The sequence below is a fragment of the Parambassis ranga genome, chromosome 16 (genome assembly GCF_900634625.1).
Source record: "Parambassis ranga chromosome 16, fParRan2.1, whole genome shotgun sequence".
Taxonomy (NCBI): Eukaryota; Metazoa; Chordata; class Actinopteri; family Ambassidae; genus Parambassis; species Parambassis ranga.
The window spans coordinates 1,690,526-1,711,433 of NC_041036.1; the positions used below are offsets into that span (position 1 = coordinate 1,690,526).

Sequence of the window (20,908 nt, forward strand, 5' to 3'; positions counted from 1 at the left end):
ATCAGAAAAATATCAATACCATGATGGCTTCATCAAAGGCTCACATCAAAGCTCAGAGGTATGGATCTGCATCTGTCATGCTATGGACATGAATCACTGCATGTTTTGCTGTTTACACACCGAGAAGTCGCCTGAAGTCGGTAGCACGATAAAACAGAAGGGAACACTCACACATACTACTACACAAACTGTCCCCTGATAAAATAGAAAGTGTCTGTTTTCAGTTAGTAAAGGTGAAAATCTGAAGTCTAGTAAATCTGCTGCTGATTGATGCTCCCTGGAAAAACAATCAACAGTGGACACACAAGCGGAAAATGTTCCTGTTTCCAAACTTCCATTCATTGACTGATTGTTGCAGCTTTAGAGCAGAGGATGAGGATTCAGATGAGAACTTCATGTGTGTTTGTCAGCACAAAAAAAGACACCTGACCTCATCACCCTGCATCAGACCTTACAAACACTGGCTAGTGGAAATCATCCATTTCACTGAGATCTACTGATGTCTTTTTAACATTTAAAAAAATAAATACAGAAAACCCTCTCTACATCACTGTTTCTGACTCACAAGATGCAGCTGTGAATATGGAGAAGTAATAATGTCCAATTTTTTTTATATGAGTGCACACTGAACTGTGTATTACATCCTTCTGCAGGTGCAAAGTGAGCAGGGAAAATGACAGACATTCCATATGATGACAGTTTTTCAGCCAACTCTCAATAAAAGTGATTTAACTTCAGCTTTAATTTGCAAAACAAAAGGCTTTACCCAAATAGAAGTGATGAACACCAATAGTGACTTAAAAGTGAAATATATAGTTTGGTTTGTTAAATTCCAAGACCTTTAAAAATGCACATGGCGGCCATCTTGGAAGTTTTGTCTACATAGGTTGGACTAAACCCTCTGTAATTTTGTTTCTTAATTAGAATGAAATGAAACTTGGCAGACATATTGTCCACAAGCTTAGCTATAGATTGCGATAACTAGATTGCTTCATCTACATCATTTGTAAGGAAATATTCATTGTAAACGTGTACATTTTCAACAGACAAGATTTTTTTTCATTTTTGCTGTGTGCCATCTTAATTTACAAAGAGCCAGAGGCATACAAACTAATACTTACACATCTGAGCAAATCTCCCAGGTGTCCCCTTGATTATGACACCAAAAGTATTCAAATACACCTAGTGGTTGCTGAGATATACTCTATTCATTTTGGCCATGCCATTTTCAAGCTGATGCCTTAAAAATAGGCTTGGGGTTTCAGAAACACGTTTAATGCCTGTAAAAATGTGTAGAAAGTACAGAGGAAAACATCTACACAGAATAACAGGTATAATGTGGCCACACCAGATGAATGTGTCTTCACAGCTACATGCATGAGGAGACACTGCTGGGTTCAACTGTGGTGTCGACGATTGTTCTTATTCAAGCAAATTAAATGCACAAACAAAACACAAAGAGCTCTTAAGTTTGATATGTGCAGAGACACGACTCACAGATTAGCTATGTGCTGCATGACTTTTCTCTGTGTATATGTGTTTACAGACTGAAGTCTAGACAGCAAGCAAGCAGTCGTCCACACAGAGAGCTGTGCTGCTGATGCTATCAGGGAAGTGCCAGTCATCCACGCTTCATGAAAGAAGCCTATAATTCTGCAGTTCCTCAAAAAAAAATCAAATTAGTGTTTGTCGCGCTTGATTGAAGAGCAATCAAAACAACTCTCCACTGTTGTTGTATGGAAATCACGCCCTAGGGTGCTTGGGAAGGCATTGTCCTGCTGGAAAAGAAATCACTCTCAAACCTGTCATTTCTCCCTATTTGAGCCCTGATTGAGCATCTGAAGGTTGCAGCTTAAGTAGCCAGTTTGGCTGCTGCAGTGTGTGTGTGTGTGTGTGTGTGTGTGTGTAGCTGTATCCATATGCATGGGAGATGTCCAGAGATGTTTCACAATCAATCACAGTCAATGAGCTTTGCCTTCAAACTGGACTGGAGTGTGTGCCTGCAGGAGTGTGAGGTATTAATAATCGGTGTTAGAGGAAGGTGTTGAAGCAAAGGGAGTGTGAATTTACTGCAGTGTGGGTGTCAACTGGAGGCTGTGCAGCTCGTGTGTGTGTGTTGGGGGGGTTAGAGTGGCCTGCGGTGTTATTGTGTAGATAAAGGTGACAGGATGGAGAGGATTCGCTTTGACAGGCTTCATTGTTCTTCTGGCACTATAACCAGTGGTGTGCTGCTCATATATGAAATGTTAGTGTCTGATCTGGTAACAAAAGTATGCTCAGAAATCCATACATGTGTACTGTATATACTGCAGTGAGGAAAGCCTACATCATGAAGTGCTCAGAATGGAGTGGATGCAGAGATGGGCTCTGGTAACAGCAGCATGGCGGTTTAATTTCATGGTGCTGCTCAACCAAAGCTCATCAAGTGTGCAAATTGGAAAAGGTTCACAGGCTTCAGCAGGAATGTGTTCAGTTTGTGTTTATATTAAAAATAGATATGCTGATAAATACCGAAGTGATGTTAGTGAAAACATAAGGAGTGAATACATCAAATTGTTTTCTAACAGCTGCTAGCAGACATGGCTCTTAAAACATGAGACACATAATGATGATGATCTGCAGTTGCTCCTGCGGCCTCTAGGGGCTCTCTCCAAAAGTGAGTCAGTCCCCTTAGACCCTTCATGTTCTACAAAAAGTCTAGGGCTGTGTTTGAAATCACTCCCTACGCCCCCTATGGGGAGTTCAGTGTAAGGCAGCATACAGTGAACTCACTGTGAAAGCATTTTCCGACATTTCGGACTCTACCTCCGTCATTTTCTGTCGCAAATTAAGCGAGCCGATCTCTGCCGGCTAAACAAACTACGTTGTTAGCAATTATAATTTGTGCCTTTATAGCCCAATAAACAAAAATAAAACCGGTCATGCTACATCCTTTAAACCATCATTATATTTATAAGACAGGTGATGTAACTTCTGTTCCTGTTCTATTCGCCGGTCTGTGCAATGCATGATGGTACATATTGCTAAGAGTAGTGACCATCAGATGGACACTACTTTTCAAGATGCATCGTGGGATACATTGAGGGCCCTATATGGGGACTATAATTTCTCACTAAGAATTCGGAAAGCACTACAAAATGGCGGAGGCTCTATATAGGGCCATATATAGTGATTAGGGAGTGATTATGGGCACAGCCTAGGTCTAGATAAGCCCCCCTATGGGTGCAAGTTTATATATGACTCACTGAAGTGTGAAGGTGTCCACTGGTGACCCCACAGTCCCACTGGGCTTGTCTGTGCTGTGTTCCAGCCTCTATCAAAAGAGGGTGCGGACAGTCTCTGATACCAGAGATGGTGCAGGGGGTGGCGGTCTTTCTGTCAGTGCTGAGGGCAGGAGCTGCAGCTCTGCGATGTTCACACCGCCTTCTATTCTCTCCACCATAAAGCACACAGACCCGCGGGGACCTCATAATAGCAATGCGACACCCTGTCAGTCAATCACAGCACTGATACTGCGAACAGGAGAAGTCAGCAGGATTACAAGTCAACTTCTCACTTTCGTAAGCTGAGACTTGGCCGGCCGAGTTTAGCTGTTGATCATTATCAACAAAGTGAGATTTTTAGCTGAAGCATTTGCATCGATAAGGCGTCAGAGTATTTCATGAATTAAATATGCTCTTAATTAAAATAAGAATGTATTCCGCGGTGTGCAGGAGGCTTGCTGGAGGAGTTCTGGCAGCAGAGGCTTGTGTGCCTCTTTGCTTCCCCCGGTGCGAGGCTCACAAGTATCCGTCAGGCAGACTTGCAAATGATTTAGCAACACCGGCACTTCACTCTATAAACATCTCATTAAAATCAATTATGTCACTCCTGAATGAAATTAAAGCTAAACGCTTTAAAAGCTGCTTTTCCCTTGTGTCAGCCAATGTGAGCATTACCCCTGACGCTGTCTATTTTTCCACCTTATTCTCTCCTCTCTCTCTCTCTCTCTCTCTCTCCATGAGAGATTTATTAAATCTCCTAAGCTGAGAATGATTTCAACACTTTTTATGAATTGTTAAAATGTCCAGGCCTGAGTCGGAGGCTGCAAAGGTCCCAGCCCCCCCACTTCGACTCACACCTCCTCCCCTCCCTCTAAGCAACCAGCTCATCAACATTGCCATGGAAACAAAGTGGCAAGAAATAGCTTTTCACCAGACTGAGGCTGGGGTTATCGTTTACTGAGGCCGGTTTGCAGAGTGCTCTTTGTGAATGCACTCGAAGACAAACTTGGCAATTAAAGAGGAAATGAAGCACTGTCTGTAGTTATAACAGATGGATCATCCATAAAAAAAAATAAAAAATAAAAATTATATACACGTCCAAACATGTAAGCGCCATCTTGTCCTAGTAGAGACGAGGGCTGTGTTCGAAATCACTCACTCACTCCCTACTCCCCATATGGGGAGTTCAGTGTAGGGCACCATACAGTGAACTCATTGTGAAAGCATTTTTGGACATTTCGGACTCTACCTCCCTGATTTTCTGTTGCCGTTAATAACGTCATTGCTGTCGCAAATTAAACGAGCCAATCTCTGCCGGCTAAACTGACTAAAACTAAATCTGGCACAGTTATAGCCCAATAAACGTTTTATGGCATAAATAAAGCAAACACAGCCGGTCACGCTGCATTCTCAACAGATCTTTATATTTATAAGACAGGTGACATAACTTCCGTTCCCGTTCTTTTAGCTGGTCTGTGCAATGCATGATGGTACATATCGCTAATTGCAGTGACCATCGGGGATTGTCGGATACATTGAGGGCCCTATATGGGGACTATAATTTCTCACTAAGAATTCGGACAGCACTACAAAATGGCGGAGGCACTATATAGGGCCATATATAGTGATTAGGGAGTGATTTCGAACACAGACAATGACATCACTGGTTTGGTTGGTGCAGAGGTCAGGAAGTAGCTAGCTAACCAGCAGTGACAGCTGTAACAACGATTACCATAGTGAACAACCAGGGGATGATTGTCCACTTCCATGTTTTTTTTAGGTTTGTTGGCTAGTGGCAAATAAAAATGGAAGAACTATCCTGTTAGCCACAACGCTAGCATTTATAATGTCGACTATAGAATAGAATAGAATAGAATAGAATAGATTTAGTACGAATGAGGAGTATTTTCACCAGGCAGAGCTCTTTTCGGGACGTTTTGTTTGGGGTCAGCACATCCACGGGGAGCCGTGCTGAGAAGGCAAGGCGGTCAGACAGAAATATATTCCATAAGGTAAGGCAGGTGCTGAGAAGCGACAGCTCGATGGTAGGAAGAGGGAAATGTGTGTGAAATGAGTGTCACTGAAAGAAAGAGCATCTCTGAGTCCATCTGGAAGAATGAATATGAAAATGCTATGTGCGTATAATTGTGCACAACTCTCACTTTGGAGACAGTCATATGGATTTTGCTGCTTTCGGGTGCTGGAGGTAATAAATTGACACAGAGAGGAGAGACTCTGACAAATAGCTGGAAGCAACTGTTTAACTCTGTGTGCCAGGTGTATTGTCATATGTCTTTTTTTTTCCTATGCTCTATTTTCAGTCAACGATAACAGTAAAGTTAAGTGACATGTCTCTGACCTTTGTACACAGTCAGACTCCTGTGTGGATTGACAGGTGGAGTGACAGCTAAAAGCACGCTGTGATAAACAGTTAGCAACAGGTCTGACTGCACTGACTCAACAGGACGTCTACAAACATGTGATCTCTTTCTTCTGCTTATTTTTGTCACTTGGTGTAAAAAGAAGAAAAGTCGCTGGGATAGGCTGATTAAAGAGAATCATCAGATCACATGGAACGTAGGATGAAAGGTCTTTGTGTTGTTTGCCAGACTTCATGTAATGGATATTAACCATGACAATCCTAGATAATCCCAGAGCATAAGCTGCGAGGAGAAAGACACTGCTGCCTGTCTGCAGGCTGCTGAAGATCATGTGGACAAACCAGAGGGCTGCTGGGAAAATGATAAGAGATGGATGAGAAAAAAAAAATCAAGCTCGAGAGAGGAAAACACTGCAAAAGAACCTGTGAAGCATGGCGGTGGTAGTATCATGGTTTGGTTCTGCTTTACTGCATCTGGGCGGGGACTAGGGCTGCAACGAGTACTCGAGTAATATTCGAGGGCAAAACGCATCGACAACTAATTTAGTACTCGATGACTCGTTTAGTGACGTCATCAGGGACGATTCTCTTGTGGTGCAAGAGGTCCTGGGTTCGAGACACAGGTGAGCTGTACACACACATCGTTTTGGTGCTGGGCATGGAGGCGGTCGCGGGCAGAAGCAATGACACTGCAGCGGTCCAAAGCAGGTATCCACCTGCTGCTACATGCAGCCGTATCTATGGAAAAACTATGACATTTACCCGTGATCCGAGTACTCGAGTAATCGCAAAAATAATCGGCGAGTATCCGAGTATCAAAATACACGTTTGTTGCAGCCCTAGCGGGGGCAGCTTATCATCTTTGAGGAAACAATCAATTCTAAATACTATCAGTAAAGCAAAATGTCCGAACATCTGTCCGTGAGCTGAGTCTCAAAATCAGGTTTGGCAAGACCTGACCCAGTTCTGACAGATTCACTGTTGTGGAAGGAGATCACAGCAGATGCTGAAAATCAAACGTTCATTTACTGACATTAAATTGATCCATTGTGATTTCTGCCAATCACGTTATTATTAAAATTAGTTATGCATATTTATATTTACATATAATTTTAGCTTAAGGTCCTTAAGACATTGTTAGAAAGCAGGAAATGTAAAATGGAATCTTGAAGAACCAATAATTACAATTCAGACATTAGCGGATGCTGTCATCCAGAGAAAGCCATTACAACAAAATAATTAAAGCATTCATTAATGCAAATATGCATCATATGATTTTAGAGTTATTATTAATTTCTGTTAATTTCACTGGAAACACAGCGATGACAGGCTCTGCTGGTCGTGTTCTATCCACTGTATGTGACAGATGTGCAAACAAAAGGAGCAGACAGACAGACAGAAGTCGATCCCAGCCCCTCCTGACATTCCTCCACGGGGGACGGCCGTGGATTTTCATCTGTGAAAACAGCACGCGAGGCCTAAGCAGGCTTCCGGGGTGGAGGCTAGTCACAGCAGGAAAATAGAGGGTGGTGATTGGTGGAGTGGCGTTTTTATGGTCGATTCCTAAAGCAGTGAAGGCTGGTGGGTGCAGCTGCAGCTCTGGTAGTCACGCAGAAAGCCGTGGTCACGCTGCTCTGGCTCCTTTGATTGAAACATAAACACCTTGAGAGATGAGGGTGCACTCGGGAGCAAGCCAGGGAGAGCACGTATGGAAGGAGTGTGTCTGTGAGGTTAGGTTATTGCCCAGCTGACGGCCCGAAGCAGCTCGGTACCCTCCCTCCCTGACGGAGCCCCTCCCCTCCAAGCTACTTGAAGGGATTAAAAATTGAGTATGTTTTGTACTCTCTCAGAGGCCTTAGTCATGACTAGGTCACTCACTGCCATCAGCTATTTTTGCTTTTCTCAGCAGTGTACACACAAGCTGTACTGATATGTCATAAATTATTTTATCTAGAGCATACTGGCATATTCTCTGGTGTCAGGAGGGACGGAGGAGGAAAAGAAATTAGCCAGTTACCTGCTCATATCTCTACTGGAAGCCTGATTTTGGGAACACGGCGCTCCGGCGGTAGATATAATCTGTCATTTGAGTGAATGTAACCCTAATTCACAGGCTAATAACTGAGGCAGCATGCAGATGGATAGCAGCAGCAGCAGAAGCCTAATAACCTGATCAGCTTCATTTGTTTCATATTAAGTTGTCTTTTGTCTGATCATTTTCAATTCACAGCCTCAAAAATCTTCCAAACAAGAGCAGCACATGCTCCAAGTGTTTTGCATTAAGATACTCGGGCGGTATTTTAGAGGAATAATAATAATAGCAGGAGTGTGGATGTGAAACTTCACAGCTCAGGTGTAAAGATTCATAGTTACTGTAGTTAAGTTTCACAACAACAGAGCTCTCGCTTCTTTAATTAGAACACCTACATGTGCAGTACATGCAATGCATGCTGGACAAAAAGTGTTTAAAGTTCAGCTGCTGGCCAGGACGCAGTTAATGTGTGCAGGATGTACATTTATACAGCACAGGTCTCTGCTGTATGCAAATGTGATGCAAATGCAAATATATAAATATAATGTAACTTGATACCTCTGGCACAAGAATTTCCTTCGGGATTAATAAAGTTTTATCTTATCTTTTTATCTTATCTTATCTTATATACAGTGCTCGCTGTGAGGCAGGATCCCACAGAGGACTGTCAGGAAGGAGTCAGAGACATTTCTGAGCCGGAATGACCGTCACATACCTTTCTCTCATTGTGATAAGGTAGCTTAACCTTAAGAAGAGGTCAGAGCATCAGACCTGTAGGCGTCATGTAGTGGTGAAGGAAGTACTGAAGCTTAGTACTTAAGTAAAAGTACAATTAACCAGCAAAATATGTCTGTATAAGAAGGTGTATGTATGTAAAAGAAGGTGAAGATGAAAGTGCTTCATCAACAATCCTGCTTAAGGGAAAGTGTTAAGTACTTTTAAATTTACTTAAAGTATAAAAAGTCTCAATATCTCTGTGGTGCCATTTTGATAAAGAATGCAGATCCAGCTCGGCGGCAGTGGATCCAGAAGTGACAGACTTTTCCTCAGGAGTGGAGGCTCAAGTTTTACAGCTTAAACAAAACCAGATTCACATGTTTTTTTGTCTTAGATCTGGCGTCCCTTTTTTCTCCTGCAGCTGACTTCATCTTAAATTGTATTTTTATTTTATTTTATTTTTTCTGTTTGTCAGTCGGTTGATGATGGAAGAGGGTCGTGCTGAGCTGTTTTATGATCCTAAAATAAATACTGGTGTATAACTTAGAAAATAAAATATATAAAAAGAGAAGAAACAAAATATAGAGGACAAAATAATACTAACAAAAGATCAGAGACTCAGTGTATAATAGAACTCAGACAGGGACACATGTGAGCCCGTCGTATCATTCCTCCCTGTCCTTTCTTATCTTGGAGTGCTTTTCATCTTTGAAAGGCAACGCTGATGCTCGCTCTATTTATAGCAGAGAGGCCATTTTCCTTTTTTTTTTTTAAGATCCTGCCTTGCTTACAGAGTTAATCATGTTCAAAGCGTATTGATGATTGCATTTCTGTGGAAGCTGTTTGTGTAACGGCCGCACAATGAGCAGTGGTCTCCTCACTTCAACCTCAGCAATAAACACAAGCCTGACTGTGCAACAATGCAACAGCAGAACAATAAAAGTTACTGTACACATCAACGGCCAAGAATAGCCGACTCAATGCAAGCACAACAAACAACAGAGCGCAGGAAATAAGAGAATCAAACCCGGCCGTCATGTTGCTGCTGTTAGCTCGTTAGAAATGAAGCTTCTCTCCTGCAGATATACTGGCTTACAGATATTGATTGAATTCCTCTTATATATATGTAATGTTTATATATATTATACAGTTTAAAACTGACATGTGTCAGTCCTATTCTGGAGGACAGTGAGGTCCTCTTCATCACCGTTTGTTTCTCTGTGTAGCCCAGAACTATGCAGGCTAATCTACACTTATTGAAATAGTAGAATTAATACTTTAAAGCCAGCACAACACAACAGTAAATCAGTTAGTAGACCATTAGAAGTGGCTGTTTGGTTATCCATGTTTTATTAAGTAGTTAATTAAGGGAAATTAGGTTTACTTATGGGAGCTGATGCATTTTAAAAGGCTTAGTGGTATGCATGAACTGATTTTTGTCTGTTGATTTATTAATTGATGTTTTACCGGGGTGGTTCAAAATGAAAACTAGTTCCTTTATTATTTATCTATACACCTTCCATCATCTGTTTAGATGCCTTTTTTCTTATGTTACTTAAAGGTGTTGTTGGGGATGCTTGTTTGATGTTTGTGCTACCAGTGGCTGTCACAGTCATGTGACCATGTTGTAGCATGCTGTACTGCAATACTAGCGTATAGTTACCTACAGGGATTGTAAATAAGCTTCAAAAAATGGTTTATGGAGATTGTCTCACTGAGCAAAACATGTACTCTTGGTCACCATGGTGCTTATTTCACAATAATCAATAATTATTTACTGTAATTACCATCCGCAAAATCCACCAGCCTAATCTGAACTCAAGTTTTAGATGCCATTTCCCAGCGCTGCTGGGTGCACTTAATGGCTACAAAATGGTGGTGTCATTTTCACATTAGTAATTTAATCTTCATTTCTTATAGAGGCTAACATGGCTGCTTGACCTCACTGGAGACCATATATGCCATAATTATGAATTAGAATAAAAAAATGTAAGTACCATATTTTCCGGACTATAGGTCGCACCAGCCAAAAAATGTGTTATAAAGAAAAAAAAATATATTAGTCACACCAGCGGGCCAGCGTAAATCTCAACGTTTTTAGCATAATGTTGCCTCCTGAATTCCTCTTAACTTAAGTGGTGCAGGGCATTGAGAGTGATGCTCGGAATGCAAAGTGTGGACAAGCTGAAGGTGGAAGAGAACCGTCAGCTGCCATTATATCTGTAATGGGACGTCAGGACAGAAGGATAACTAATTGTATATTTTTTCATATATAAGACGCACCTGAGTATAAGTCGCATACCCAGCCAAAGGATGAAAAAAAGTGAGACTTATAGTCTGGAAAATACAGTATGTAATCAAATATATTTGAGAAATATGAGAGAGTACCTTTCGATTGAGGCCTCACACGTGAACTTTTACATTTTTTCTGTGTGAAAACTAGCTTACTTTAAGATGAGTATGGAGACCTACAACCTGGATCAGGAAGAGCGAAACAAATCAGAGGCTTGTTATTATTAAAATGCACGTCTGTCACAGTCTCATCTGGCTGCTGGATTAATGTACAATATTACAGTTCACACACAGCCGTGACCTACATCTCCACTTTCATATTATTCTTCTTTTTCATGTTGCCATCTTAAAATAAACACAGGCAGTCAGATCTTCTCTCTGACATCAGCAGCGATGTCATTAAAGTGATGACACTGACTATGAGAAAGGGAGAGGAGAAGGAGAAGAAGAAAGAGCATGTCACTTATTCCCTCCATTAGCTTCATTAGTGAGGGAGGATGAGGCAGATTAAGACCGCAGCGGGTTGGATGATGATGCGATTTGGCAGGGTTATCTGTTATTTCAGGCCCGGCCATTTTGGCGCCTCTGTTTGGGCTGGGTTATAATGTGATGTGATGCCCAGGCCCTCAGGGGCCACACTGCTGTTGCTACCAGCCTCTCTGATTAAAATCTGCTCTCACCAGCCAGCCTCAGTCTGGATGCCCTCATGCACTCTCTCTCTCCCCCACCCTCTCCTTTCCTTCCAGCTTTCACTTCCCATCCCACATGATGTGTCAGCGCAGCGCCACGGAGTTTAAGAGACAAATTCAGGGCAGACACTTTGCATGCCTACACCTGTACACCATCCAGCATTAGAGGAAAAAAACTGGTGTAGGGCAGAAAAGGTGAAGTAAAAATAGAAAACTCTGTTAAGCTTTTAAAATGCACATAAAACACAGAATTACACATAATTATCCATCAAAAGGAAAGAATGGAGCATGGCAGCCTGTTAATGACTGATCATTAATGTGTGAGAGCTCTGAAGCTGCCTGATATATACATGTAAAGCCTCATATATTAAAGCATGGACTTAGATTCTGTTCAGTGCTTTGTGTTGTTGAACACACAGTGCTGTATTAACAGGCATTTCTACTAGATACATATTTTTCAAGGCATCTTATCACTGTGTGTAAACAATATGTACAGACTGTGTGTAAAGATGGATGCCATAATGCTCTTTTTAAAATGCATTCATATTCAATTAAAGGGGGAAGTAAGTCAGAAGCCAATGGAGCAGCCGAGGTATGCAAAACGTTGGGAGGAACGCTGATGATGCTGCACATGCCCTGGTTCCAAGATGGCATTTTTATCAAACATGACAGCACCCATAGGTTAGCATAAGGTTAGCATAAGCTTAAGGTTTAGGCTGGCTACATGCTAGAGGATTTTATGCCTGATTTTGGACATGATGATTTGAAGAACAGGGGGCTGAGGCCTGATTTGAGGCTTGCTGAAATAATTTTCAAGTGTGCGGTGTGGTGTTTGGGATTATTTTACTGCTCCTGATGGAGCTGGTCTGCAGCTGCTGCAACAGTCAGTGAGTGGAAGCAGACCAGGAAGCATCACTGACCTGCATGTTGTGAGCTCTTACAGCTAACAAACATGGCGGCAACCAAAACAGAACAGAACAAACCACTCCTAAGGTTAATCCCCTAAGTGACCTCTGAGTTTTTTATCTTATATCTTTACATTAAAACTGTGCGTTTGTGTGTTTGGATGTGTTGCAGGCCACTGGACCAACACTGAGCAGACTGGACTACAGGACCAATCATCAACCAGGAGCTGGAGATGTGGAGGTAAGGGAGCAATTAGGAACTAATTCTGCAGGAGGATCTGGAGCCTCAGACTGAGTGCCAGCTCTTGTATTCTGTGTCGGCCTGGAAGGTTTACCTGTCTGTCAGCAGAGATATTTGGTGGGAAATCTGTCAACAGCACAGAGACCAGTCTCTGCTTCTTAACAGAGTCACAAAGGGAGTTCAGCACAGGACTAAAGCTGCCAATCACTGTAGAGAGGATCTGTTTGTGAGAAAGGGCACAGCCTCCCACCTCTAGCTGTCAGCCAAACTGGATTCCTATTTCAGAACCCCCACTACCTGGAACTCGCTCTACCCTCAGGCGTAATACAGGGGTTGGTCCCGGTTTTCTTGTCTGGATTGTGTTCATCTGGGTCGTCACATCAGACCTATTTACCTCAGGAAGCCTCACCAAGACCATTTAGCTCCAAATGTCATAGCTCTATCACTCCCAGAAGGACTTACTCTCAAGATCTTGTGAGAAGTTGTGCTTCTCCAGGAATTACTTGAGATGTTCATGCACCTCTGGGTGCCTCCTTTTAGAGGTGAACCAGGCATGACCTTCTGGGACAGAGACTTTGAGCCCAATCCAGGAGCTAATGGAAGTATTACACTTCCTGGCTGGCCTGGAGGTGGATGGCTTGCTGAGTAGACCTCATGCAAGTTCAAAGAAAGAATCTTATAGTGATTATAGTGAATGATGTGAGTGAAACTGCACTCTGCTGCCGGTTTGTTTTTCTCTGTGGTGTTTGCATGATGGTTTCTTCTGAGAGCTCCAGCTTCCTACCACAATTGATTTGATTCTGGCTTGGCTGCAGGTGTGTTTGCTGTAACTTATCTATGATCACACACTGCTAGCTGAGACAGACTGCAATCTCTCTACAGGACACTGTAGCCTATGGATGGATGGATGGATGGATGGATGAGATTGAAACCTAGTATAGATCATTAGTCAAAGACTTTATATGCCATCAACTTGCAAAGTAAACATAAAAGAGCAGACGGTGAGATTGGAGCAGAGCGGACTGCCTCCAGGCTCTTGTTTATCTCTGCTACTCTGCCTACGGCAAAGATTCCAGATGGGTTTTTCACTTCACACAAATCAAATGTTTTTCCACAAACTTTCCCGTAGCAACCGCTGTTCCTTTCCACAGTGACCACTCCCTCGTTATATAAAAAGCTCTGTTAAATTAAGGGCAGGGGATAAAATGAAGCAGCAGAGGGAGAGGATGTCAGTGCTTTACCATTTACGCCATCGATTGTGTCACAATAATGTGCCTCAATAGGAGAGGAAATTGACTGTATAAAACCGAATCATTGCGATGGCTGACTTTCCTTTGTAATGACAATATGTGTCTCTCCACATCCCATCAGTGAACATGCCACTAAAATGATACCAGGAAATGAGTCCTGAAGATGACTGCTGGCTCACAATGAGAGTGATAGATATGACAACTACAAGCCATTAGCACACAGAGCAAGGCTGTGTGTGTGTGAGCGTTGTATTTGGATACTTGAAGGAAAGCAAGACACAAAAGGCAAAGGCTCATGGGATTTAAAGCATGCCGGTGAAAACAGCAAACATGGTCATTGTGTCAGTCGCTAGCCTGTTACAGATTAGCACTGTCTCAATAGTTAGAGACAGAAAATAATGAACATCTGGATCGCCCCCTGGTGGCTGGCTGCAACACAGCTTCATCTATCAACTTACTGCACAGACAAACAATATTTTGGCCTCACTTTTGTACAATGAGTGAAGCAGAGACACATCGTTTACAGTCTATGATTCCAAATAAAGGTTGATATTTACTTTAAAATCATTATAACACAGCAGCACAGTAGCACTATGATCCACAGCCTCCTTTGCTTCACTTTATTTAAATCAGTTATTAGAATTTTGATTTGTTTACTAACTCAAAAATATTATATTTATCGGTTCTCTTGCATTATGTACAATATGCAATCATGTAATCTTCGAGTTGATATGAAGATGAAATGTTCTTTTGCTGGTGCAGCACAACAAATAGAGTTAATCCTAATCCTTAACACCAGTTTGTTTGGTGGAATAAAAATTCCTGCTTTCCATAGGGTGCCTATTCTAAAGAGTTTGATGTATTAGTAGAAGTAAGAAGACACAAATCATCCTTTTGTTATTGTTATCTATGGTGCTAGATCTTATCTTGTCTTATGACTATACATGTCCAGCTTAAACTCGTTAGAGACTTTTTCTTCAAATGTGTGAAATCTACCAGGACTGTGTCACCATCAGTCTCTGAGATAAAGAGGAGATAACAGAGGAAACCCGTCAGTTCACACTGCTGTTGTTGATGACTGACTCACATTCAACAGTGTCACTTCTTTCACTCTCACCTGTACACATCCAAACATTTACACAGACACGGGCCAGAAATAAAGTCAGAAGGAGAAGCAGAGAATATTGAAACCAAACAGGAAGTCGGTCAGGTACAGGACTCCAAACGAGCCCCCGCAGACAAACAACATGTTTGAGGCCAACTGCAAGTCTGTTATCATGAGTTTTTGGTTCAGTGCCCCCTGAAGCTACAGCTCTTTCCTGAGCAGTCGTCGAATAGACGCCTCGTCGTCTCTATCCAGATGGCTGTGCCTGCTACACCTCTAAAGGGTGGGCAGGAGGCTTCCAAACCAGGTGCTTGAACAAGCTCAAGTCATTGTGGTGGCAGAAGGGCTTGCGTAATCCTCAGACCTTTGTTGTCTACAAAATGTCCCCTGTAAAAGAAGGGACTGACAAAGTGGGTATCCTGCCCAGAGCAGTGGGAACCGGCACCTACATCTGAAGCTAAGCCTGGGGATAAGGTTCACCAGTGAGCAGCTGGTGGTCGGATTGCCCTGAAAACACAGTCTGGCTCAATCTGAAACAGTAACATGTGGCTTCAGGGGTCCGGTACGAGTCCCGTCACATGACAGATGGAAGTGTCTGTCATTTCTTCACATTTTGTTTATTACTTTCAAAACATACATGTTGCTCAACCTATAAGGATGCTCTTGAAGTTGTGATCTATTGTAAAATATGATGAACAAAAATAATGGCAAGACAAATATGAAAGTGATTCTATTGAGCTGTGGGCACTAGAGGAAGCCAAGGAAGATCATGTAGAAGCTAGCAGCACAGTGACCCAATGATACACAGCGGTACTAACAGCACTGGTACAACCCAGGCAGCTGATCCTACTGTAAGGCGGCATACATTTCTGCTACTGTATTATATCTTCTCGGCCTCTCTCAGGAACAGATCTCTCACTCCTTAAATTCATTAGCGATGCCTAATAGATTTGAAATCACTGCTCCATTCAGCAGTCATTCTTTTCCGCCTGATTACTACGGCTGGTGATAGGCTGTTATTTTTAATCCACTTTTTGTTAAGCATACAGAGCAAATGTCCCACTCTCCCCTCCTCAAGCAATTTTTTTTATTGTTGTCAGTTTAAAACAAACGCCTGATTAAATAGACACAATGATGCGAGTTTCAATACACAAATTGGAAAAGCTAATCCTCTGCTTGAGATTTCCTTGGGGTAGGAAGATTGAAGACTCTGCCGGGGGAGTATATTGGAAAAAAAAATTGTGATGTACAAATTTTCTGCAGGCGCATAAAGGCATGTGTTGCAGTGATCTAGGTCAGATCAGTGTGTATACACTTGTGTGCAAAGAAGAAAACAGGGCATGTATATGTGACGAAAAGGGCAATTGGAGAGAGGTGTCAGTGCAGGTGCTGGATGTACAGTGGAGATGTGTGACTAGTGTGTTCTGAGTGAGAATCTAAGCAGCCCAATTTTTCATTTGCAGTCCTTGAAATGGTGATTTATTGAGAAGGCGTATCTGTGGGTGACATTCAGGAAGGGGCCTTTCTTTCAATGTCAGCGCTGCGTTTCATCAGGATGAGCCTTTCTTTCAAAGTCAAAGCTGCGTTTCATCACGCTAACCGATATCCACTTCCTCCGCACGTAATTAGAAAGCCTTTTAATTAAGAGCTGAGCTGAATGATTGCTGGTTGTCCATCATGGCAGCCGTCCACCACATCCAAGTCAGTGAGAAGTGAGGAAGTGGAGACATGGTTGTATAGTAAGACACAAAAACCGGTCACGGTACGTCTTTGTGTACAAACACGCCAAACAATATGGATGCCTATCAGTCAAAATCCTAAACATACACTATTTAAACATTCCAGCTCTCTAACAAACACAGTGAGAACTTCTGACATCATGGTCCTATTGTATGTTTTTAGGGCCTACTGAGGAAGTTCCAGACTGGTTTAGGGTAGCTGTAAATGGCCCAATAGTTTGTGCACACCTTCTTGTTACAGTCGCTGTGATTGCTGATTTATTACATGGGTTGTTGACGGAAGGTGGTTCTGGATGTGTTTTTATGGTGAGGCGGAACTTAATAGAGCCTGAGACAGATAAATAGAAGCAGAAGTTGTTTTTGTCTCTGTCCTGTAATGAAGCCCATGCAGGAGTATCAAAAACTGCAGTTCCAGCTGCAGCCTCTGGGGAGCTAGCTCCAAAAGTGATTCAATCCAAGTTTACAGAAGAAATAAAAACGCGATACGGTACATATCACGATACACATGTCACAGTACAATAAGATATACGATATATCCTGATACTGGAACAAAGACGGTATATATTGCGATATATATATATACATATATATATATATAATATATATAAGTTGTTTTTATGCACCACAAGTAAGATGTTGCAATTAATGTTTGCTCATAAATAATTAATAAAAAATCGATTTGGCCACAACTTTAATCGATACCAGTCTCTCCAAATAAAATATTGCGATATTTCACAGAATCAATTTTTTCTTACACCCCTAATGTGTAAAGCCTCATGAGTTTAGCCTCCAACAGACTCAAAGCAGAGTGGCGTCAGCGATGCTTCATCCACAGTTATATATGTTAGCAGTCAGTGCAGTTGAACTACAGGAGGACAGCTGTACACAGTATGACTCACAGCAATACACTTCATCAATGCTGCTCTCCTGCTTATCTGTGTTGAGCTTTTCCATTAAGCCAAGAGAACTCTCTGACCTTTTAACTTCAATCTATCAAAAAAGAAGAAGAAGAAGAAAGTGTCCCCCCAAAATGACAGTTCTGTTAGCACCATGCAGCACAATGTGGAGATCATTCCGATTTGTGTCCCTAACATATCATGAAGTGGCACAACGCTGCTCGGATGACTACAGCAACAGTCTCCAAAGCAGAGGGAGCTCACAGCTTCTCCCTGATGAAGCCATTTACCAGAGCTGATGGAACAGCTTTATTCTGTCACTGCAAACCAAGCAGAAGGCAGGACAAGGGGGAGGGGGGGAGATGGAAACAATTAGCCCAGGGGTCCCTGGGATCATAAGTAATAATTTGAGTGAAATTAAGTGGCAGGTTTAACAAGCAGGGATAATTTCACTTTTTCATTCTTCCTGGGGGAAATTTGGCTTTTAATTGAGTTAACACTTTTTGTTTGGCAAACATTCTTATAGCAGGCCAAGTCTCTCCACTGAGTCTCATTACCAACACCCAGAATTGGTGTCAGTGCCCAACCATCTCCTACCATCTCTCCGTCTGGCCTGCTGCCTTCCTCCATATCCTTTATCTTCCTCAGCCCACACGCTCACTCCCTCAGGTTTTTAGCTGTGTTTGGATGCTGGCCCTGTCACAGTGTTAATGTTTTAAAACCTGTTCTGTTACAAAAACATGTTTTTTTTTGTGTGATCAGGGAATGAAGAAAAATAAACACTAGTCTGACACACAAAGGTAAAAACATGGACGGCAAAGTAGCGGTCTCCAAGCAGGAGCATGGATGGACATTTTAACATGTAGTTTTATGATTTACTGGTCCTCTTTAGCTGCCACCCTCAAGTGGACACTTGAGGTATTGTAGTATAGCTTGAGCATCTCTTGACGAATGAGCATTTGTCCCTCAGCATAGGAATCGTTGCAGTAGACGAGAAGCCGGCCTTCCTCGGTCCCTGCGATGCAGTTTGTTTGTAATTCTCTGTTGTGAGAACATCCTCACCACTTTCCTGTCTGATCATTTCCCCCACAAAAGAAAAAAAAAACATCTGTTGACAATGCCTCCTATTGAGTCCATTGTAGTCCATTACTCTACCTACAGAGAAAGGTGTGGGTGGTAGATTGTTGTTATTTGGACACCATCCACCCCCGCTTCTGAACCTCAATTCCACCCGCACCCAGCATCCTGCGGGCTGTCTAATATTGTCCTGGAAGCCTCTGTGGTGGGTATATTGAGCCGTACAGTAGGTGAGCACAGTGTGTGTGTGTTGTGGATGGTTTGAGGGGTTGTTATTGTGAAACAGAAGGAAAGCAGTGGCGCCGTCACAGTGCCAGGCAGGACCCGGGATAACGGCGAGCCCAATGGAGTATTAAATGGGAAATCATCTGTTTTCAGCCACAGATTTAATGTCATTGCAGCTCCCTCTCTGCTGTGTTCTGCGATTCCATTCGCCGCTCTCTACCCCCCTCCTGAGTCTCTTTACTTCTGCTCTTTTTGTCCAAATTCCCTCTCAAACTCTGCACCACCAACTCTCCTCATCTTCCACTTTAGATTTCTTTGCCTCCCTCTCTGGATCCATCACCCCGCTCTTGTCCGCCGTCTCATCACGGCCCCTGCAGGCCCTCAGGTTATCTCACATACCGTGGGCAGTTTTCCGCCTCATGTTCACAATGGCCCATTTGGGTTTGCATTGTCAGTCCGTGTGCCCTCGCATCATCTCTCTCTCTCTCTCTGCGTAACACTCGAAGCGTCTCTCAGCAGGACGTCTCCATTAGGGATGTGACAAGACACCACCACCACCAGCACATCCTCCTCCACCCAGACCCGCTCCTCCGTCTCCCTGCCCAGATTAACTCATCCATTTACAGCCTCAGCTAATGGCTTAACTCATGAGGAAAGTCATCAAGCATTATAGCTTTAAAAGTGACATTAGAAGAGGCCGAGCTGATTGAAAAACATCCCCATTTGTGATTGTTTTTTTCTTTCTGCATTGAATTAAGCAGATGGGCCTCAGGTTGGACCCCCCCCCCCCCCCCCCCCCCCCCCCCCCCCCCCCCCCTCCTCCTACACAAAGCGCCGGAATGAATTCTTATTCTTCTGGAGCTGGCAGCACCATTCATCCTTTCAGAGGAGCTAATTGATCTCCGCCATGGAGGAAAGATCTCCAGGAGTGATGTGGCAGCTGCTACCGTGTGGCGACTCCGTTCTTTAAACATTTGTTTATATATCCGATTTGAAAATTTCGCAATAATTTAGTTTCAGAAAAGATCTCTCCATGTTTTCACTGTGGCTGAGCCCACATCGAGTTTGACTTCCACTAATGGCTGCATCAGCATAAATCAGCTGCAGTTCGACAGCATATTCAACAGGAAGTGAGGCACAGGCTGGATAAAAGCAGAGAATCCGAAGTGATGACAGACCATTATGATAGCTCTGTGCTGTGTTAAAACTTCATTGTGACCTTATTCATTGTGAAGCCAACCGATAGAACGTCCTTAAGGCCCGGCGACAGTCCCCGAAGCCACAGGCTGTGAAAGCAGCTATTTATCTGTTGAAACAGCCTCTGTGAAAGCGTGATGGGGCTCTTTGATAAGAAAAGGAATGAAAAGCATAAAAAGGGAGAAACACGCCAGCAGAATACTTTGCTTTCTTGAAGTCTTTTTGATTTTAAGGTAAGAAAGCACCGGCCCTGGGGCCTTGTGTTTGAGCTCTTTTTGTGTGAAAGTATGTGTGAACATCTTCAGCTGTGAGTCTGACTCACCGTGCTGTTTGATCCGTCCCCTGACGATGCTGCACAAGTCGGGCAATAATGAGTGTGGCCTTTGTAGGTTCTGATGACTCAAACGTCTTAATAACTGCATCAAGGTACGCGCTGCATTAACACAACCTGTCCTTAACACCGCAAAACCGAACAATTACTGCAGTATGTACTCATTTTCATCATGACCCTGTGGGATGCACTTTTTGTATAGACACACACACACACAACATTCTCTCAGCCTTGGTGGATATTCAGTCATCGTGGGCTCATTGTTCACTGCAACACAAAGTCCTGCACCTCTGTGGAAACGGCAAAATCATGGCTACAAGCAGCGACAACTTCGGTGGATTTGGATTTCAACCCCACAGCCCCCAACAATAAAAGCCATAAAACTCTTCACTAACCATTTAAAAAAAATAACCATATTGCATATCAAATTAAACAGAATAAACTCTACTACAAGCACATATAAGCCACATTTACACACATCGAACATAACTCCAACACCATGCAAATCAATTATCAATCATCAAATTAAAACTCTCATATTAACGTCAGCCCCACCTGCCACATGGTTA

At 42.7% G+C, this 20,908-nt stretch overlaps 1 protein-coding gene across 4 annotated transcripts in view; it reads right to left on the reverse strand.

The window, feature by feature from the left end:
- The window catches only part of grik2 (glutamate receptor, ionotropic, kainate 2), a 184,802-nt gene that overhangs the window by 69,084 nt on the left and 94,810 nt on the right, over positions 1-20,908 (reverse strand). The window lies entirely within an intron of this gene.